The sequence below is a fragment of the Ambystoma mexicanum genome, chromosome 4p (assembly GCF_040938575.1).
Source record: "Ambystoma mexicanum isolate Mex_15411 chromosome 4p, UKY_AmexF1_1, whole genome shotgun sequence".
In the NCBI taxonomy this organism is placed as follows: domain Eukaryota; kingdom Metazoa; phylum Chordata; class Amphibia; order Caudata; family Ambystomatidae; genus Ambystoma; species Ambystoma mexicanum.
Genome location: NC_090927.1, coordinates 672,591,158 through 672,613,429, shown reverse-complemented (window position 1 = coordinate 672,613,429; position 22,272 = coordinate 672,591,158). Strand labels below are relative to the sequence as shown.

The 22,272-nt window shown below is 48.5% G+C and overlaps 1 protein-coding gene across 2 annotated transcripts in view; it reads right to left on the bottom strand.

The window, feature by feature from the left end:
* Positions 1-22,272, bottom strand: part of SMAP1 (small ArfGAP 1) — a 1,420,305-nt gene that overhangs the window by 386,520 nt on the left and 1,011,513 nt on the right. The window lies entirely within an intron of this gene.

Below are 22,272 nucleotides of genomic sequence, written 5' to 3'. Positions count from 1 at the left end.
TCTCACACAGGTTCCGTGGTACTTGCTTCTGTATACGAAGTCCCCTTTATCTGGTTTCCTTAATTGGCTTCTGGGTTTAGGGTGTGTGCTCTTGAACTCCTCTGGTTTCTCCTTAGCTGTCTCTTGGCTCTGCCACCATGTGTTATACCAGGGACGTCATTTCGGGGTCACATTTGCAACCCCTAAGGTCTCCCTTGCTACCCCTAAAAAAAAAGAAAGACAAAGAAATATAATATTTTTTAAAAGCAAGGTCCTGGTTTGTGGCCAGCGCCATGTGGCCCTTTGCTTCTGAGGTGGCTGGCTTTCTTGTACCGGCATCCTTAAACAAAAAAAAATATTCTTTTTTTTTTTAAAGAACAGAGGTTCTCAAGTCTAACACTTTCAGCAGTGACACTAAATAAGAAAGAATGGGAATACCAAATAATTTGTCTGTCTAAAATTCTACACAATAATTGCTGGACTCATTAAAGGTTTATATGAGGCACACTTCATGGGGTGAGTCACTGATTTAGACTGTTCTTAAACACCTCAACTCAGCCTGAGTACCAACACAGGTTGGGTGATATTGTGTGTATATTTGTTCTATATAAAGTGCTCAAGCGTAAGTGCTATATAATAGCACATCATTATCATTTGGCCATGGACGTCTGCTTGCATCCAGAGTAATTTGGTATAATGGGCCTATACAAACTGATCTTAACGATACATAAGGCGATCCATTCTTGTATAAAATGTATATCACATTATAGTGATGTGATATAACCATATTTTTCGTAGTGTGCTTAGGAACAATGCTATGTGATGCCACTTCCTGTTTTGTCAAGGGGTGAAAGGACGTGTTCCATTGCTTCCCGTGATATCACTTCGGGGTGGGGTCAAATGACAGCACTTCCTGTGATGTAATCAGAGGTCAAGGGTTGTGTGATGTCACTTCCGCTACCCTGGGCATTTTGGGGAAATGACGTCCCCGTGGTATACACCCCTTTCCAAACAATAGCTTTGTCACACTGTATTCGCTTGTTTAAGGTTTGATGTTTGGGTTACCTTCAGCTTTTAATATATTCAGCTTCAAAGTTTGGGTTCATTCCTTGAGCAAAAATCATTCAGTATTATTGACTTGTAGTTCAGAGTTTAACGCAGTCTAATGTTGCTAAATTATATTCAGATTCAAGATTTGAGTTCATTCGTTGTGCCACATGCATTCAGTATTAAAAGTTTACTGGTTTTATTTGATGGTAAATTTCCCTTCAGTTTCGGTATTCAATATGCATTGACTTTCTCTCAATTCACTGTTCACATGCTTTATGTGTTTTTCTTTCATTAACTGATTCAAAGGGAAGGATTCATAACGTTCAGAGACTTTCGAAAAAGAGCTTGTTCCTTTAACAAGGCACGTGACCATGCCAGTACATTGTACAAGTCTCTGATCTCATTTAACAATAGCACTTCACTTTATGAGCCTCGCGGATACAGCAATACCGGGTTTCTCTATCTGGGAAACTCACCGTCTCACTTGGAAGTCCTTTCCCATACCGCGCTGGCCACAAACTTGGCAGCTTCCTTCGAGGGGTTCTTTCTCCGCCCCTCAGACACTCTCACGCTCTTGCAACCCCACAGGAGAACGAGCAATCCTCTTATTGGAATGAAGGACGACCCCTCACCTGGTTCCTTTCTTTGCCTTGCCTCTGCCCCACTCAGCTTTTGTTTCCACTTCACACTCGCCGAGACCCTCAATTGCTTCAGTCCTCAGTGTGCTTCTTTGGCTGCAGAATGGCTCACCACAGTTCCCACCAGCGTCTCGTCTCTCACTGTGCCCCTTCCTGTCCACACCCCTTTTATACACCTGGCTTGTGTAAAAGGGTTGGAGGTGCCAGTCCTTTCTCTTAATTGCATGACTATAGTTAGGCTTATTAGTAAGACATGCCTGGTCTTGACAACGGTACTTCTCTGAGGCCCTCTTCCTTGTCACAGCACCAAAGTGGTGTAGCTGCATGTTGGTGTGCATAACTCCTTGTCATCTCTTTCTCGTCCCAGTACTGTCAAATGTCACATGTGAAAAAAATGAGGGGAGCTGGCTTATAGTAGGCCATAAACGTTGGGGGAGGGTTAGGTTTGTGATCAATAGAAAAATGGGGGGGTTTCTATGTCTCGCCCAATGGATCCCCACTTCACTTTCCCTAGCCACCGGCGCAGAGGATCGAAGGGGAGTATGAATGAGCATACCCTCAGGTTTCTCACAATGTATATGCTGTCGTCCTATACTCAAGGTCGAACCTAATTTCCAGTGACATTGTTAAAAATGTTATTACTAAAAACGTTTGACTCATTTAACTTCTCTGTATGAACATTTTCTGAAACGTTATCTAGCAGAGGCCCCTCAAATTTGGAAAGTTTGGTACACATTCGTGCAATGGTGTAAACATTCAAAAGCACAGAATGAAATGGTTGTTTCTCTTGTTTTGCTTTGGGTTTCAGCAGGCGAATGTACATCCATAAAACAAACGTACATCAGTGATCAGCATCAAATATAAAACAAGTTGGACACAAAGTGGTGCAGATGTGCCTTTTGGTGGTTTGGTGCATATCTGTCATGTAGTTTTCTTAAATTTGACAGAGAACGGGAGCCTCGGGTACCAATATCTGTTATATATTTCCCATGGTACACTGTTGCAAGCGAGACTTTTCAGAAAGGAAAAGCTAACATTTTTGCTGCAAGGCATTCTCACGTGAATTCCTGCAAGAACAGAAGAAGAAACACACTTAAAATGATAATCGGAGATGAGAGTGAGGGGATGTTTTCCTTCAAGGTGGAGGAGGGGGGGGGGGTAGTGAAACAGGACCAACCGGTGAGTTTGAGTGTTTGCAGCATGCGCAGAAAGGTTATTTTTGTTTGTTGATTTTCGTCTTTCCAGCGATAAAAGTACCCTTCACTATGGTTCTTACTTGGAGTCGAATACATTTTGAGGATGTATGGAAAAAAAAACAATACTTGCACCCATTGGGCTACATTCTCTCAAAGTAGTGCAAATGAAAGTAGTGCAGAGAATACACTCGTTTCATTTGCTCTTTCAGAAATCCAGAGGTTACCTTAATTCCAAAGGTGGCCTGAGCATTTCGGGAGGGGCTGGGCAGTGGTGCAAATATGCATTGTCCAACCCCCTTGCACAGTGCTCTAAGTGGGCCAACGTCTGCCGGGCAACAGAAAGTGAGGCTGAGCCGGGGCTCTACCGGGGCCCCTCCAAGTCCCACCACTTCACGGCGGGTCATTGTCCCGCCGCAGCCGCAACAGGGGATGAGCCTGCCGTCATTAAGTCAAACAGCTGTGACTGACAGAAGTGCAAGGGCAGTCACAGCTTCACTCAAACTAGTTTGCATGAAGCTGTGGCTGCCCTGCACTTCTGTCAGTCACAGCTCAGGAAAACGCAGTGTCCCCATCATTAACACCCTTTTGTCTCCACTCCCTGTTGTGCCTTTCACTGCATAAGGCTGATAGAAAAAAATCAATTTCAGCCTTGCACTGTAACAGGCACAACAGGAGTGGAGACAAAAGTGTGTTAATGTTTGACCCATTAACCCCATGGCAGAGAAATTAGCTCGTGAAAGCCTTCACTTCGAGGAACAGAGATGCCATGGTTGACACACCCAACATTCGAAGAGAAGACATGACCTGTTGATCTGAGATCAAACCAATGTGAACGTACACACACTACACCAACTTGGCTGGCTTGAAAGAAACAGTGTAAAGGCGGGAGCTGGGCAGTAAGTACTGGCATAGCTGGGGGCGGAAGAGGGGAGAAAGGTTGCTCTTGCTGCCAGTCCATCAATTCCTCACCTCTTCCCCACCTCGTATTTGCTTTGTTTTCATTTCACTAAAACCGTCTTCACCATGCTGCCGAGTCATATGAGGGCCAGGGGGCCAGGCTGGAGACATTTTCTATACAGCCAATTAAAGCGCTTTTACTCACAGATATTTCGTTTTTTAGCTGGTTTAATGCTTTATGTTTTTTTTTTACTATCCGCATTTTCTTACTTAAGCTGTTTACATATTTTACTGTTAATTCATGTTTGCAGTACGCTTTGTTAGGTTTTTCCGTTTCTGGTGCCCCCGAGACCCTGTGAATCAATGAGGTGATTCATTGCTCTCTGCTTGGACTGCTGGGCAATCGCAACAGGCAAGTTTTCGCCTGTTCCTAAGAATTAAGAATAACTACTGTATACCCTTGCTCCCTTCCTGCCTTGAAGCGCTTTGAACCACTTCACTTGCGTATAAGCGCTGTACAAATAAACAATAAATAAATGGGCCCATTCGGTTCTGTGTAGATGCCAGCAGAAGGCCTTATTGGACGTTCCCCACCCATGGCCCTGTACTGTGCGTTTATAAAGCACAGCATGCACCGTTTGTGCAGCCTCTTGGCGCTAGGTTCTGCAAGAGAAATGAAGAAAGTTATTGGCATGCAGTGCTTTAAGTGGGCCAGGGCCTGCCAGGGCTGGTACCCGGCAGTCTCCAAAAAGTGGAGTTGAACCAGGGCCCTGCCGGGGCTCACACTGCCACCATGCGGGTCATTATCCCATTGTAGCCGCAACGGGACATTAGCCCGCGGCGCTGCCATTAACAAAGACAGCTGGAGTGACAGAACTATCAGCTGCAGTGTTGTGTTGGCCACACTCATCAAGTCTTACACCACGCCCATAATGCAAGTCACGCCCCCAACTGAGTACCCCTGCTCAATTTCTTACCCCACTTAAAGCACTGCCCTTGCATACGGTAGTGTTGGGGAGGACGCTCCCGACACTAATGTTATGACATGCTCCACAGCAACCACGTGGTTGCTGTAAGCGCTTTTCACCCAGTCGGTCCCTTACTTGAGAAAAAAATAAGCATTTCTATCTCTGTTTTCGTGATGGAAATTAAAGTGTGACAGCTGTGGTTTAAACGACAGCTGTCACACTTAAAAAAAGAAATCATGACAGGGAAATGTCAGGATTAACCACTAGTTCTCGCAGAAGTTGGATGTGCATTACAGAAATAAATGTAAAAATTATATTAGGGAGGGTGCTCGGGACATTGTCTTCAGGGTGGACGTGGGGAGATAAAAAAGGTGAATTTGTGCACAATTAAAGTGAGAAGTGGGCATGGGAGGACATTTCAGTTTTATGTCATTTTTTCCTTTACATGTGAATCAATTACATATCTGTGAGAAGTCAAGCACCCGGGGTATCTTGTTGTCAACAGTGATTTCTAGTGAAAGGTATTCTCGTGAGAACAGAAAACCGAATTTAGGTTCTTGCAAGATAATATAAGCGGGTACGTCATGGGAGAAAATATGCGAGGACCAAGAGGGGAGACAAAAAAAACCTTTTAAAAATGGCTGCTAAAACGTACCAAACAAATATGCAAATGTATGCCCAGTCCCTAATTTTTCCAAAGTGGCCACTAGGCATAGCCAAAACAGCATGGCCATTGGCCCATAGTCTTTCACTACTACAGGTGGGTTGAGATATAGCATTACCAAAACCCTTCAAATTCAGTGAATACTCTTTAGTTAGAGACCATTACGTTGAAACAGTTGAAAGCAATAAAACAATTGAAATTCAGCAAGTGCAGGGAGAGACGCAGAATTAAGTCTTGCAAGAACCTAATATTTGTTTCCTGTTCTTGCGAGAATATCTCCAATATATATGTATTTGTTAGGGAAGAGTAGAACAAGTTACTCTCTTACCTAGTAACGTTCTTTCGATGGGATGGTCCGACGACGTATTCCATATCTAAGACAGTAATCACCACAGTAATCACCACAGCTGCGCTGCTTCGGAAAATCTTTCGGCGTCTGCGTCCTGCGTCGATACGCCATCCTCGAGGGCCTCCGTCGAGCCGACGTCACCGGATGTTATAAGTAGGACGCACGACGCCCGTAGCCTCATTTGTAGTTTTTTCCCCAGAATGTGTGGCACCAATCTACTGCCAGTATGACCACAGAAAGCCTTGCGGAAAAGTAAGCTGCAATCGCATAAGAAATTCTGTAGTGGGGTAGGCAGGGAGGGAGCGATATGGAATACGTCGTCGGACCATCCCATCAAAAGAACGTTACCCGGTAAGAGAGTAACTTTTTCTTCGAGGGGATTGGGTTCTCCAACGTATTCCATATCTCTGACAGACTCCCAAAGCAGAACCAACGTAAGGAGGTGGGAAAAGAATTTAGAATATACTAATTTAAAATGTCCAATCAAATTGCAGAGTAAAGGACCACCTTGCCAAAGGCCAGATCCTGCCCATGGGAAGAATCTAGGGAGTAGTGAGGTACAAAAGTATGGACCAAAGCCCAAGTGGTTGCTTCACAGATGTTACGAATAGGAACACCCCTCTGCAGAGCAGTGGAGGCAGCCATACCCCTGGTCGAATGGGCCCGTAAGCCTACCGGAGGGTCCTTACCCACCAGGTGGTAACATTCAGAAATTGCCAAGATAATCCATCTAGACAAAGTCTGCTTAGTCACAGCTTGTCCCAAACGTCTTCCAGCGTAACATATAAAGAGCTGATCGTCCACTCTGACCCGGGACATGCGTGAAATGTAGAAACTTAAAGCTCTCCTAGGATCCAGCCTATGGAGCCTCTCTTCTTCCTTACCAGGATGTGGAGGAGGATAAAATGCTGGAAGAATCACCTTCTGGCTTAAATTAAATTCCGACACCACCTTCGGAAGAAAGAAAGGACGAACTCGAAGGACAACCCTGTCCTTATGAAACACAGTGAAGGGTGGCTTAACTGAAAGTGCCCGTAACTCACTCACTCACTCAGCGAGAAGAAGTGACCGCAACTAAAAGTACAGTTTTAAGGGTTAACAGTCTCAAAGGACAAGAATGCAAAGACTCAAATGGAGCACCCATTAGAATCTTGAGAACAAGGTTCAAATCCCAACCGGGCGCGTGGAAAGGTGACGGAGGGAACACATTAGTGAGCCCTTTCAGAAACTGAGAAATTAAAGGAATTTTAAAATAAGAACACTCCTCAGACGAGCGCTTAAATATGGACAGCGCCGCCAGGTAACCTTTAACGGTACCAACTTGCAGGCTTCTGTGGGCCAAAGAAAGCAAAAGAACAGAACCACAGGAATGTCACATGAAAAAGGATCCATATTCTGAACCCTGAACCAGTCCCAGAACTTTCTCCAACGGCAACGATACAAGGACTTTGTTGCCGGCCGTCTGGCCGAAAGCAACACCTCCATCACGTCTTCAGGGAGGTCCCAATCCTTATACCTCAACCTTTCAGAAGCCAAGCGTGATGGTTGAGGGATCTGACCTCTGGATGGAGAACCTAAGCCCACTCCCGTGAGAGCAGATCGTCTCGGTAGGGAAGACGACGTGGAGGGCAGATGGACAAGTCGAGAAGGTCCAGGTACCGCATCCTCCGGGCCCATGCCGGAGCAATGAGGATCATCCGGGAATCGAACCTCCGTTACACTTGCGGGATGACGGGGACTGGAGGAAAGCGTACAGCAGTAGGAAGGACCACTCCACTACGAACGCTTTTTCTAAGGCTCCTCTTGGAGGCAATTCCCACGAGCAGAACCTTTCGCACTTCCAGTTGACACTGGAGGCGAAGAGATCCACTTGAGGGGTCCCTCAAAGGCCAAAGATCTCCAGGCGAATCTCCTGAGCCAATTCCCACTCGTGAGAGATCGTGCTCTGCCTGCTCAGAGCCTCCGCCGTCTCGTTTTCGTCTCCGGCCAGATGAACTGCCGAGATCGAAATTCCCTGCTGGATGGCCCAGAACCAGAGCTGCATTGCCTCCCTGCACAGAGGAAGTGACCCCGCCCCCCCTTTTTGTTGAGGTAGTGCATGGCCACTGTGTTGTCAGTCAGAATCAGGACATTCTTTCCTCGCACAGTCGGCAGAAAAGCCTTCAGGGCAAGCCTGACGGCCCTCAGCTCCAACAGATTGATATGGAGTCTGGACTCCGACGGAGACCAACGACCACTGACTGTCAGCTCGTTGGCATGGGCTCCCCATCCGGTGAGGGACGCGTCCGTCACGATCGTCAAATCTGGCCAGGGTAGCCAAAACGGAGCCCCCTCATCAGATTGCCTTCGACGGCCCACCACAGAAGTTCCTGGGCGACCGAGGACGGCAGCTGAACGGGGTCCGACATCCTGCCGGAGGACTGTGACCATTGGAGCTTGAGAGACCATTGCAAAGATCTCATCCGCAACCTGGCCTCTGGCACCAGAAGAATGCAGGATGCCATGAGGCCGAGCAACGTCAAGAACTCGAATGCTGGAAGACTCTGGGCATGTTCAAACTTGTGCACCATCTGCTGAAAGTGGTGAGCCCTCACCTGGGGAGGAAAACACTACCCCAGGGACGTGTCGAGCACTGCTCCGATGTACTGGAGCCGCTGAGTTGGCGTCAAGTGGGACTTCTTTAAGTTTAGGGAGAAGCCCAGCTTGTGAAGGGAGTGGCAGGTGACGGACAGATGATCCAGGACTTGCTCAGGAGAGCGCTCTGATCAACCAATCGTCCAGGTAGGGGTAGACGTGAATCCCCCCTTTCCTGAAATACGCTGCCACCACCACCATGGGCTTGGTGAAAACCCTCGGGCGGAGGTCAATCCGAAAGGCAGGACCCGAAACTGAAAGTGCGAGTCGCCAACCGCGAACCTCAGGTACTTCTTGTTCTTGGGATGGATCGGCACATGAAAATAAGCATCCTTGAGGTCGAGAGACACCAACCAGTCCTGAAGTTGAAGGGCCTGGAGGACTTTAGAAAGAGTAAGCATCTTGAACTTGTCCTTCCTAAGGAGCTTGTTCAAACCGCGCAAGTTCATGATGGATCTCAATCCCCCGTCTTTCTTCGAAATCAAAAAATAAGGGGAATACCATCCCTTGCTCCTCTCCGCTACAGGCACCAGTTCTATGGCGCATTTCTCCAGCAGGGATTGAATTTCCTGCGCAAGGAGCGGATCCGGACTCTTCAAAGAGAGATTCCCTCGAGCACACCGGACCAGCCGGAACAGGGGACAGGCTCCCAGCAACCTACATAGCATCACCAGGGCTCAGGATCAAGGACACAGGGGCAAAAGATAGGCGCCTGACAAGCCCACCCCAACTTGGCCTCCACGACAATCCCTGAGGGGCATCCACACGATCCACCCGGGCCTCAATCCTCACACAAATTGCTGCCCCGGACATGGGCAAAGACAAGGCCAAGCGGCAGACCCTGCAGAGTAAAATGGACCTCTACACAGTGGCGGCCCCCTCGCGTCAGGAGACACAAAGCCTGGTGGAACCAGGCAACAGGGAAGAAACTCAGGACCCCCAACTCTCCTTGAATGACGTAATGAAGGCAATTGGGGACTATCGCTGGAACTCAAAATAGGCGGAGTCTCCACGGAAGTATCTCTCCTACGCCAAGATCTCCCCAACTTATCGTCCAGGGTCGGAGAAGCGGAACAAAGAGTGTCAGACACAGAAGAGAACGTCCGCCAGTTGGAGGAACAACTTGCCATAATTGCCCAAAAAGTCAACCAACTTGAATACCAAGCCGAAGACAGTGAGGGCAGGGCACGTCGCAATAACCTCAGGATTCTCGGGATCCCGGAAAAAGAGGAAGGCCCCAGTGTCGAACTTTTCCTAGAAGACTGGCTGACCCACATCTTCGCCCCCAGGAAACTGTCGAAATTCTTCTCTATCGAAAGAGCACACAGGGTACCCACCGGGCGACCTGCCCCAGGAGCCCCGCCAAGAACAATAATTGCACGTCTCCTCAACTATCGGGACCGAGACGCTATCCTGCAGATGGCACGGGCCTCCGGTCCAATCACATACAACGGCTATAAAGTGGAGTTCTACCCGGACTATACTAAAGAGGTCCAAAAGGCCCGCCAATCGTTTGATTCTGTCAAGAAGAAACTCCACTCCTTATCAATCAAGTTCGCTCTCTTCTTCCCGACGATGCTCAAGGTCCACCACGAGGGCACAACTCACCTATTTCACAACCCCAAAGAAGCATGGGACTGGCTTGAAACACAGATCCTCAATGGGCCTGCGGCCCGAAGCTCACCCTCTGGACCGTCTGTTCGCAAACCCGGACCTGGGCAGAACTCGCCACCCCACACTCAGACAGTCTCGGAAACCACATCGCCACAGTGCTCCACCAAAAATACCACAGGGAACGGATGAGGTCTGGGCACCACAGAACTGAACTCGCCACGGGATACCACGGCAACTACACTATTGCGGCCGCCACCGTCTAGGCACCGCAGTCCCAAGCGCAGTCCGGGTGATCCCGCAGTGGTTACCACCCGAGTTCGGATCATCCTGAGGAAGTTGCAGTTCACCAAGTTATAAGTTTAATGTTTGGGCGACAGGTGCTCCCAGTTGGGGGGGAAGTACAGGGTGGGGGGAGTTTTGGGGACCCAAGGAAGCAGAATCACGAGACAAGAAGGCTTGGAAGCAGACAAATGCAGGCAAGGTAAACATGCACTCTCCTTGGTCAGGACCGTGGACGGGATGGTCGGCCGGTCATCAGGCATTTCAGTACGGAGAGGCCCCTGGACGTCTCCCCTGAGAAGATACCGACACATGCCCCCGAAAAAGTCCAAATGCCACTCATCCTTCCAGACCCCCCACCAGAAGGACTCACGCAGATAAGATGCACCCCAACAAGGTAACCATACTGTCCTGGAATGTCAACGGCCTCGGCTCCAGCATAAAGCGCAGACTGGTGCTCCAGTACCTAAACCGACATTCGCCAGACATTGCCATCTTAAATGAAACACACTTGATAGGCACAAACACCAACTTCTTCAAAAGATCCAACTACTCGCAAACTTACCATGTCGGATTCACGAAAGGTGCTAGGGGCACAATGATTCTCATTCACAAGCGTATCCCTCTCCAGGTTAGGAAGATCAGGACAGACCCCCGGGGCCGTTATGTAGTGTTGCTAGCAGACATCTGGGGTGAGAAATGGGGCCTGGCAGCAATCTATGCCCCCCCCCCCACGCTGACGAAAGAACTGCTCTCCGAACTACAGTGTTTGCTCCTGGCAGAAGAAGCCGATACGTGGGTGATTGGAGGGGACTTTAATGAAGTTATGGACATCGCAGCCGATAGAACCCATAGGAGATCTGGAACACGCCCCACCTCCACACCGCTCGCCGCATTCGCCGAGGCCGTGGGACTGACGGACACATGGCGCTCACTTCATGGAGACGAGACAGGTTTTTCCTTCTATTCGGGTGTCCATAAATCGTTCTCCAGGATTGATTATGCCTTCGTCCCCCGCAACATAGACCACAGGTTTATCGACGCTGAATTCCTCGCGAGGGGAATTTCAGATCACTCTCCGCTCCTTCTAACCATCAAAAACTCCTGCCGCCGCCCAGATCGTAATTGGCGCCTAAACACATATCACCTGCGTCTCCCTGAAATTGCTGAGGAGCTGTAAAAAAAGACTGCAGAATACTTTGAACTCAACGAGGGCTCCGTGGACTGCCTGATCTCGATCTGGGAGGCGTACAAGACAGTCCTTCGTGGAGAGGCTATCTCAGCGGTCTCCGCCTACGAACAACGTCAAGTCCGGGAGGTCAGAGAAGCAGAGTGTGAACGACAAATTCTAATTCAAAGCACCCAAGAAGCAAAGGAGGCGATGCTCACGGCGCAAGACGCCCTTAGTAATCTATCACTAGATAACGCACGGACTGCGCACCAATTAGTCTGGAGCCAAATATATGAACGGGGCGACAAAGCTAACAAGACTCTGGCCTGGTTGGAGAGAAGCGAACAAAGCAGGGGACACGTAAGGGCCATCAGATCTCAGGATGGAACACTGTTGACAGGGGATTCTGACATAGTGGAGGCATTCGCCGCCTACTACAAACATCTCTATACCCCACCCACCGGGAACCCGTCAGTTGAACCCTCACAATACCTCGACCGAATCGAGATCCCGATACTCCCGCAGCACCAATCAAATCTCCTGAATGCGGACATCACTGACACCGAGGTGCAAGAGGCGCTGGCACAGCTCCAACCCGGGAAAACCCCGGGCCTCAATGGGTTCCCGACAGAGACATGGAAATACCTCGGTGGCATGCTAACTACCCACATGCACCGCATGTTCCTACGCAGCAGAGAACTAGGAGCACTCCCCCCAGACCTCAGGAAGGCATGCATAGTAGTTATACACAAGCCTGGGAAGCCCCCGGAGGAATGCGCCTCCTACCGCCCAATATCCCTGATTAACGGCGAAGCAAAGGTCCTCGCCAGAACACTCGCTAACAGACTACTGCAGGTTATTGAGACCCTCGTCCACCCAGACCAATGTGGCTTCATGCCCAATAAATGAACTCGAATGAACTTCCGCAGAGTCCAGTTGGCACTGTCCAGGGCAAAGGAAATACCAGCCCCACTCGCCCTCCTGGCGGTGGACTTCGAGAAGGCGTTTGACTCTGTGGGATGGGATGCCCTTTGGGAGATGATGGCTAGGATGAACCTGGGGCAGACATTTATATCATGGGTTAAACTTCTATATGCATCCCCGGAGGCCACGGTGAGGGTGAACGGCAGATCCTCAAAATCGTTCCCCTTGGGTCGGGGCACGAGACAGGGATGCCCGCTATCCCCACTCCTCTTCCTCCTGGCCATCGAACCGCTGGCAATTGAACTTAGAGCTAGCACCAACTGGACCGATTTTGCTTGGCCAGGAGGGGGAGAAGACCGCCTTTCGCTCTATGCGGATGACCTGCTCATATACCTCAGTAACCCGAGCATCTCATGCCCGGCTGTCTCCCTCATCCTGAGAGAATATCAGTGCTTTGCGGGCCTAAAGGTCAATGATGCCAAAACCATGTTCTTCCCGATTCAGGGTGGTGAGTCTGCGATCCCGGAGACCTGCCCATACCATGTCTCTACTAGGGAATTTAAATACCTGGGTATACGCCTTGATCCGACACTCGAAAGGTTCCTTCAACTTAACCTTCAACCAGTAATTGAGCGGTTCAATAGAGACACCCCCCACTGGCAATCACTCCCCCTGTCGCTAATGGGCTGCGGCGCACTATTCAAAATGATGACCCTTCCCAGACTGTTATATGTCCTCCAGAATGCCCCATTCCCCACCCCTCGAGAAACCTTTGCACTCATTGACAAGAACCTGCGCACACTGCTATGGGGTGGGAAACAATCCAGGATCGCCCTTGATACGCTCCAGAGATCAGTATGGGAGGGAGGCATCGGGTTACCCTGCATACGCACTTATTACCTGGCCACACAGATAGGGGTGGTGAATGACTGGACGCACGCAGACCACACACTACCGCACACCCGCATCGAACTGGAGACCATGGCCCCATTAACACCGCTGCAAATCCTCTATGCCACCCACGATCAACTCCCAGCGCTGCCCAAAATGACCCACCACATCGGGCGCGCCTGGCGGGACGCGCACAAGCTAATCGGCTGGAAAGGACAGCCAACATTGACACAACCCATATGGCACAACGCGCTCCTCCCGGAAATAATGAAAATGGGCTCCTTTGATCACTGGCAAGCAAAGGGAATACACACACTAGCACATATGATACAAGGGGGCACATCCTGGGTTTTGAAACTATGCGAGAACAATTCGACCTTGCACCCATGGACCAGTTTCGGCACGCGCAACTGACCCACGCCATCCGCACCCAATTCCCTGAGATGACGATCATACCCCCCTGCTCTCCCATTGAGACCAATGTTCTCCCGCAGCGCATCTCCTCTAAGGTCACCTCCACTCTCTATCAGGCCCTTAACTCATTCGGGGCGGCACAGCTTGACGGGCTCAAAGCAAAGTGGGAAAGGGACGTGGGACCCCTGGCACCTGAAGATTGGGTGGAAGCATTAATGTTCCCCAGAGAAATTGGCATTGAATCCAAGCTCAGACTAATACAGTTGAGGATCCTCCATCGCTCATACCACTCACGCGCCGTAATGGCCAGATGGGGTGGAATAGAAGACGGGACATGCATTCGATGCAAAAACGAACTTGCCACCTTCTACCATATGATATGGGACTGCCGGGTGATACAGGCCTTCTGGGTGGACTGTGTTAACACAATCTCAGCCGCTCTGGCGACACCAATCCCTAGGGATCCCAAGATGATACTCCTGGGCATCGGGGGGGAAGTAGACCTGTCTAAATATGACAAATTGTTTCTGGCAATTGCGTTGGGGGTAAGCAAAAGACTTATCGCAGCCAATTGGGGATCTGCTGACCCACTGAGCCTAACCCGCTGGAGCAACGAACTGGATAGGTGCGCAGCCACAGAGCGCCGGATTTATAACGCACGGGGCTGCCCCCGTAAATTTGAAAAAATATGGGGTAAATGGCTAGATCTTCACTGAGACCTGCGGGTGGGGGTACATTGGTAGTACTGTTATCACTGTTTGCCGGCCTCGGCCTATTGATGTCCCGCGGGTCTTGACCCAGGAGGCCCATTCTAGTTGTTATTATTGCCATGCTGACTTCATCCTATGTATACCGATGATTCATGTCTCATCCATGTTTGTTCCTTTAAGTTGTGCTGTTTAAACTCAATAAACAGAGTTATAAAAAAAAAAAAAAAAAAGAGAGATTCCCTGGTGGATTGTCGTGAGGCCTCTGCCGGAAAGGAAGACAGTAGCCGTGGGCTATGATCTCCAGAACCCACACATCTGAAGTAATGGTACGCCATTCTACAGGATGCTGCGCCAGCCTTCCCCCAACGAGAGAAGCATGGGCCTCATGACTTAGCTGAAGTGGCTGCGGCAGTGCCTGAGGGGAAAGAGGCAACTGCTCGCGTGGCCTTGGCACCTCAAGTATCTTGTTTTCCACCTCTGGCACTCATACGGTTGCCCCTTTGACTTGCAGCTCCTCTCGATTTACTAGGACGAGTAATGTCAAAAGGAACCTCCCCTCCATTGCTGTCCCCTAGGACAAAAAGGCGGAGGTTGGCAAACTGCAGCGCCTAACGACTTCGCTGCAGCTTTGGAGGTCTGCAACCTCTCAAGACTCTCGTCAACCTTGCTGCCAAAAGATGTTCACCATCAAAGGGCATGTTGAGGAGCCGGGCTTGCACATCAGGAGCAAAACCAGACTTCCGCAACCACGCAAACCTGCGTATTACGGTGCTCGGTGCCATGGACCGGCTGACGTAATCAACCATGTCCAGACCCGACTCACATATGGCATCCTTGCCATCCTGCACAATAGCAAGGAAACCAGCCCCTTCCTCCCCTTTGGGAATATGATCAGCCGCTAAGGAAAATACAGTTCCACAGAGTGTGCGTGAAACAAGACAAGGCACAAACGGAGATGGCAGCCTGAAGCGCCATACCCCCAGAAGAAAATAACTTCTTCGCCCAGCCATCAAAATGTTTGTCGTCCCTATCAGGAGGGATGGTAGGGTATGACGCCTGCTTTGCTGAGGCCGTAGCCGCCTGCACCACCAAACTCTCCAGAGTAGGGTGCGTGGTCAAGTAGCAGGGGTCGCCACTGGCTTGGCGATATTTCTTCGGAAAGGACTTGCTCACTGCCGGGAGACTCTCCGGAGAAGTCCAAGCCGCAGCCACCCTTCTCTGCAAGGCCATATGGAATGGCAGCACCAGGTCAGTTGGAAGCCCTTGGTCCAGGATATCAGTCAGGTTATCCTGCTGAAAATCCCCAGGGAGGGCAGACCACTCCAGGTAATCCGTGACCCTTGACATGAGGCGCTGGTATGAGGATTCGGCATGCGTGCCAGGCTCCGGCCTACCAAACTCCACCTCCGGAGAGGTGTCTAGACCACTGGCGTCATGCAGCGACTGACGCAGGTCCTCAAGTTTACTATGACCTGAAACAATGTCATCAGGAACCTCTGCAGGAACCTCATCTTCCTCAGACCCCTCATCCAGAAATATAATCCAGAGGCTGGAAGGAGGGTACAGAGGGTACAGAAAAAGGCACAAAGACATGTTTAGCCTTGGCCAGCGCCTTCCTGGGGGGTGCCACCGTGCCACGGGACACCTCCGACAAAGCCACCTCGAAAGGCGTTGATGGAATCGGCGTTGACGTCGAGCGCAGTGCCGACAGCTTCGACAGCATCGACACAGGCCTCGAAGGCAGAACCGTGAGCATGTGTCTTGACAGCCTGGGCGCCAATGGCATCCACGACTTCATCGGAGGCGGGGCCTCGAGAGAGTCCGTCGACAACCTCGGCGCCGCCGGCGTCGATGTCTTCCTCGAAGACTTCACAGGTTCTCGCGGTCTCGAGTGTGTCGAGGACCGGGACCTGGAACGGGCATGTCTAGAGCGACCATCCTTGTCCGACCGGGACCTCAAAGGCACCCGGTGGTCGCGACGATTGCTCGAGCCCAAAGGCAGATGAGCGGTGTCTCTAGCACGGCCACGACCGGCGTCCTCAGACAGCACGGACGGACCGGAGCCCTACGATTGAAAAATCGGCAACATCTCCTTTCGGAAGGAATCCCATTCCTCAGGAGTGGAATGCTTGTTGGGACAAGCAACCCGCCGACGGGTGGAGTCCTCGGAAGAGGACGGGGAAGGCGACCTGTGACGGCGCTTCCTGGAGTTCCTCGAAGAGGCAGAGGAATGGCGGGACCGACTCCCAGACCGAGAACCCCAGACTCACGACGACAATGCGGAGAGTTGCCCCTCGAATCGGCCGTCGAAAGAACATGACTTCTGAGGCTTGGCCACCTTACCGCCCGACAGCTTCTTCTATTGCTCCCGAAAGGCCTTCGAGGTGAGCGATTGACAGTCGACACAGTCGTCCGTATCATGGTCCTCCCTGAGGCACCAGAGGCAAGCACACCCAACACGTCTTAAACCTGGACCGCGGGGTTGAAGAAGCTGAAGACATACAATAGCAACGAAGAAACAGGTTTGAAGAACCGAAAGAACAGGATTCAGTATAATCGAGGCGCGTCGAGATCTCCGAAGCGAACACGTTCGTGGAAAAAACGGAACTGAGGCTACGGACGTTGTGAGTCCTACTTATAACATCCGGTGACGTCGGCTCGACGGAGCCGCTCGAGGACGGCGTATCGAGGTCATCGACGCAGAAAGATTTTCAGAAACAGCATAGCTGTGTTGATTACTGTCATAGATATGGAATACGTCGGAGGAACCAATCCCCTCGAAAGTGGATTTACAGTCATTGGTGCACTGGATTGAGCACATTTTTAAGGCTAATAACCTTTGAACCATTTGATGGTTCATTATGAAATATTCTCAAAATTGTTTCGACTAATGGCCAAAAAAACTACTGAGAAAGTTTGATGCAAATTCTCCAGTGTTTTAAAAGTTACAAAACGCTGCAAAAACGAGCTTTGTGGTATACTTTTTGCATTGGTTTTCCTTGAGGGAAAAATATATGTTTATGAATAGGAGCACAGGCTAAACCATTGAACAGATTTTCACCCAATTTGTTTTGAAAGTGGCAGAATGCTTGGGAATGCAGTCGTAGCATAAATCTGTCCAGAAGGATTTTAAAATTGGCACCAAAATCTTTATATATCCCCCATGATTCATTGCTAGCGTAGTTTAGAAAATCTGCCATTTGAAAGCTGCAAGAGAAAACCATCTCCATATAAAACATTTTTAAAAAACTGCTTTACAATGGTATGTGGGGTTTCCAGTACTACGTCTGAAGGTAGAGTGGTTGTGTGGAGCGGTATTAAGGCGACGTTCTGGAGTTTGTAGATGGCCGAGAAATCTATTATTTTTAGAGCAAATTTACAACATTGAGATGTTTAACGAGTGTGATAGAACAAGCATCAAGAATGAAAATTGAGAAGCGGTAATAAAAGTAGAGTTCAGTGGGTGAGTGATGAACACTTTGATTACATTTATAAAGTATTCCTGCTTTTTGGAAAAACGGAAAGATTACCTTCTAAAAATAATTGAAAGAGGTTCTGCGTTGTTACATAGACTATCATTTTATTGTCTACAATTAGGTTGACTATTTTTTGGTCAACTTAAATGCAACCTTTGTTTTGTTGTGGGGAGCCCCCATGCCCGCCCTCCTTGTCCCAATCCCCCCATCTCCAATACACATATACGTAGATGTTCATATTTGTATATGTATTTTGTCGTATTGACCAAAAGTAGTCAACAAAATTGCAGACTAACAAATGTGAAACATGGGCATACGAGGTGGGTAATGAAAATTAAATTGCATTTAAATAATATTACTTATTTTTTGACAAAATGGGAGATAACCTTCTAAGTTTTATTAAAATAATGTGTTTCGGTGTGCAAAGGTTTGAGGGGAACTGGGAATGGCACATATGACCAAGAAAAGGAAAAGGGTAGTCATTTAAAATTACACATGTGCCACAGGAGTGAGAGCATCCAGCATGTTATTCATTGCGGATCATTTGTAATGGGTGTGTGATTTGCACCAGGTTCAGAAAACACGGAGATGCCCTCGGCATTGTAAACATCATGATGTGACATTGCGATGGTATGAAAAAACAAAGAGCTAGTTTACACTTAATAGGGCAGAAGGGAAGAATATAGAATGATCCAAGGATCTTAACTGAAAAGGTTTGATGTATATTCATAAATTCTGTCTGTGCAGAGATATTTCGCAAGAGAATCCATTGTTCAGTATCATTTCTTTCATTCACCAATCACTAAACTTCTCCTTATTGAAGAGGAAGGACAGTGGATTTTGAATTCAGTGAAGCAACCCAGGATAAGGAAATTGATTTATAAGTACGTAACTATTTTGTCTTCGCCCTGGGATCTTCAGTGACATTCTAAAACAGTGAATAGAATACAAAACTCCTAAAAAAGATGGAAGGCAATCATAAGGTTTTTGCTATACTCTGTATGACGAATTCTTGTATATCTAGGCTGACACATCAGAGGGTGATGAACCTTAACTAAAACACATTTCTCAAGGACACTTGCCCAACCTTGGTATCTGCTCAAATGTCAGAGTCTATGCACCCGTGACTGGTATATGTATAGACAGACTTTTATGTGGTGTGACGAATCCCTGGGTATTATCACTGATTCCATGGGGTGGCCCCTTTCAATGAGGCCTGGGAGGTGAGGCTGCTACCCAATAGTCCACCTGGGGGTCGTACTCAGCGGGTGAATCTTGTGGGGAGGGAGATCCTTCATGGGACCAGTGATGATGGCCCTGGGAGAACGCGGTACTCACTTCATCTTTTTGTGCCCCCACTCTCCTTATCCCCCACTCAGAACCCTCTGGTCCCCCATGCTTGTATATGTTATAGTAAAGTGGGACGAGAAAGAGGAAGACTTACCTAACTTAATACAAAATACCACTGAGACAAAGAGGGAAGAAGGAGGCAAAGGCCCACCGCCAAACCAAAAACGCGGTACAGTTGTCAAGAGGCAGCCCCAATCAGGAAAAAAGGACTCAATGATCAGTCGAGCCAGCCCTGGAGGAGCAGAGAACGCGACGATCGTTCCGTGGCCAAGGACCCGAAGGTTGGAAACCGAGACACACAGACAAAATGTTCTGAGAGGTCCCAGCGAGGTGGATCTGGCAGGTGGCAGTGACAAAGGAAGCCAGAACGGTGAAATCCACCCAAGAAGGAAGGCAGAAGCAGCCAGAGACGCGAGGGACAGTCCAGAGCTGGGAGCCACGAGGCAGAGAATCCTGAGCGCTGCAGAAGCAGAGAAGCTCTGCTCCACCGTCCGAAGAGATCGGAGACCACCGCACAACTTCCCAAATGTAGGGAAAGGGTTGGAACGGTTGTTGGGGTATTGAGGGAGCTGGAAACACTGAGAAGCCTAGTGAACGCATCACAAAAAACCCAAGGGGATAAAATTGCACAACTTGATTCGAACTTTGTAAATCACGAAAACATATCCCGGAAAGACCTTGGGGATAGAAGAGGAATCATGCAACTTTGCAAACCAGATAACCAAATCCAAAAGGGTGCAAGGAGATAGCAGCAGAACCTCATGCACGGACATGAACATTTATAAACCTATGTGGTATAGTACCTGGCAGTACAGTATACCAAGTATGTTGAAGTGGATACTAGATAAAACAGGGACAGGGGGGTCCCACAGAAGCAGACAAATAGGGTCTGGGACCCATATGAAAGCGGGGAAGCCCCTCCAATGTGCAACAAGGTCTTGGACCTAAATAGAAACAAGTAAATTGCATCAACAAAGTATCTAAGGGTTGAACGCCCACCTCAAGGCAGAGACACGCAGAACCAGTGGGTTGGAACCCAGAAACAGTCGGGGAGATACAGGAGAAGGCATAAAAGTATAAAATAGAGAATCCAGTGGAAGGGCAAATATCTTTGGAACTTAATCACTATGAAACCAAGACGGGCAGGTTCGTGAACTTGGCTTGGGACAGCATTGGGGAAGTCTACAGTCAGGTCTGGCAGGTTAGTAAACCAGGCCTGATAAAAGACTGAGAAGGCTCAATTTTGATTCACAAACCAAGAGAGACGTTCCCTCCAGAAGACTGGGGAACTCTGTATTGTTTTTCTAACAGTGTTTACTCTAGGAGAGTGGAAACTGTTCAGCATTTTCAAACTGTATTTTGTTCAAGCAAGAGAAGTTCCCTCCAGAAGGCTGGGTAACAGTGTTTTGTTTTCAGACAGGGTTTTGATCAAGAGAGGTTCCCTTCAGGAGAGGGGAGAACTATGTTATGTTTATAAGCGGAAAAGGTTTTTCCAGGAAAATGAGGAACTGTGTTTTCTTTAACTTGGCCTGAACATTCAAACAGTGAACAGTTAACTACAAATTCTTTTCACAAAGAACAGTGCCTTGGTGCCTGCACCCAGAATGAGCGGGGCCTTCTTCTTGGTTAAAGAGATATCCAGTTTTCATTTGTTAGTTTGCAAGTGTAAGGGACGGAAATAGGTTTAAACACAGGACGGTGGACATTTACTTTACAGACTTTCTGACTAGGTACCTAGTATTTTTGTTGAGGTAGAGCAACCCCTCATAGAAAGTAGGGCGAGGTAGGCTTTTCTTTTTCCTTTATTATTGTAAATAAAAGTCTATGCCATCCAATCTACCACAACTGTGTCACGACTCATACTTCTGCACCTTTACAGTGCCTACATTACAAATTCCTGTAAGGAGAATGTTCCTCATAACTGCAGTAACAGCTTTTCCTCTGGACGAATAGGCTCCAGGTCTGCCAGGAAGAGGCTTATTTGCTTTTTGGTAACAGCTCAATTCATCTGCAACTGGACTGCTTGGGTAACAATGCTTACTACCCGAAAGCTGACGCTCAATTATTTGGACTTCCCAATATTCTTAGTTCTCTCCAAATTATACCTACAAGGTCTCTTAACAGGAAATGGATGATTCACATGAAGCTCTAAGATCACTTTGGGAAAGAATGCTGGATAATTTCTCAAGCTCACCGTGCCTCTATGAATTGTTGTGTAGGGTTCTTGAGTGCAGGGCGATGATATTTTGCTGATGCAATGGGCAGAAGCACCAGCAACCAGAAAAGCTTCTTTCCAAGAGAGATGCTACAAGTCACATTTATGCATGCGTTTAAAACAATATTGTCTCTGCAGGACTGTGAGGTCCTGCAGAGACAATATTGACTTCCAATGGTGGAGAAGACCCCTTGATAGGTACCATCTTCATAAGCTCTTCTAAGAAATCCTTAGTACAGGGGATTTGAAGAAAAGGATTCACGAAATTGACTTTTCCTGTAGGTTACGATTGCAGAAAGGTGCATTTTTATACAGGAAAATGGCAAGCCTGATTAAGTCAAAGAAGGTAAGGTAGTACCCATTTATTCTTGACAGGTGGAAGTATATACTCCCATGGTCCAGCAGGGCAGAAAAAAACCTTTCACTTGAAGGCATAGGATGACTTTGTGGCGTCTTCTGACTTCTCTCAGTACCTGAATGTAGTCATCTAGCAGATTCAAATATCTATATTGCAGGTGTTCTGGAGCCATGTGTTCAGGGTTTAGGATTGTAGGTTGGGGTAGTACACATTGCAGTTCATCTTGGTCAACAGGGTAGTCTGTATGGCACAGTGCACTGAGATGCCTTGGATAGATGGATCAGGTCTAAGTATCATCCTGGATGGTGCCAGGACCGAGCTATGAGGATGAACCTCATTCTTGACTACTTAAAGGTTGATGATCACTTTGGGCAACACGGAACTCTAAGGAAACGCCTGAAGAAAAATGCATGACAAGTTTTTGAAATACCCTTTTCTTGAAGACAGATTCAAAACATTGTTGTTTAGAACCCATTTTTTATCCCATATAGAGGT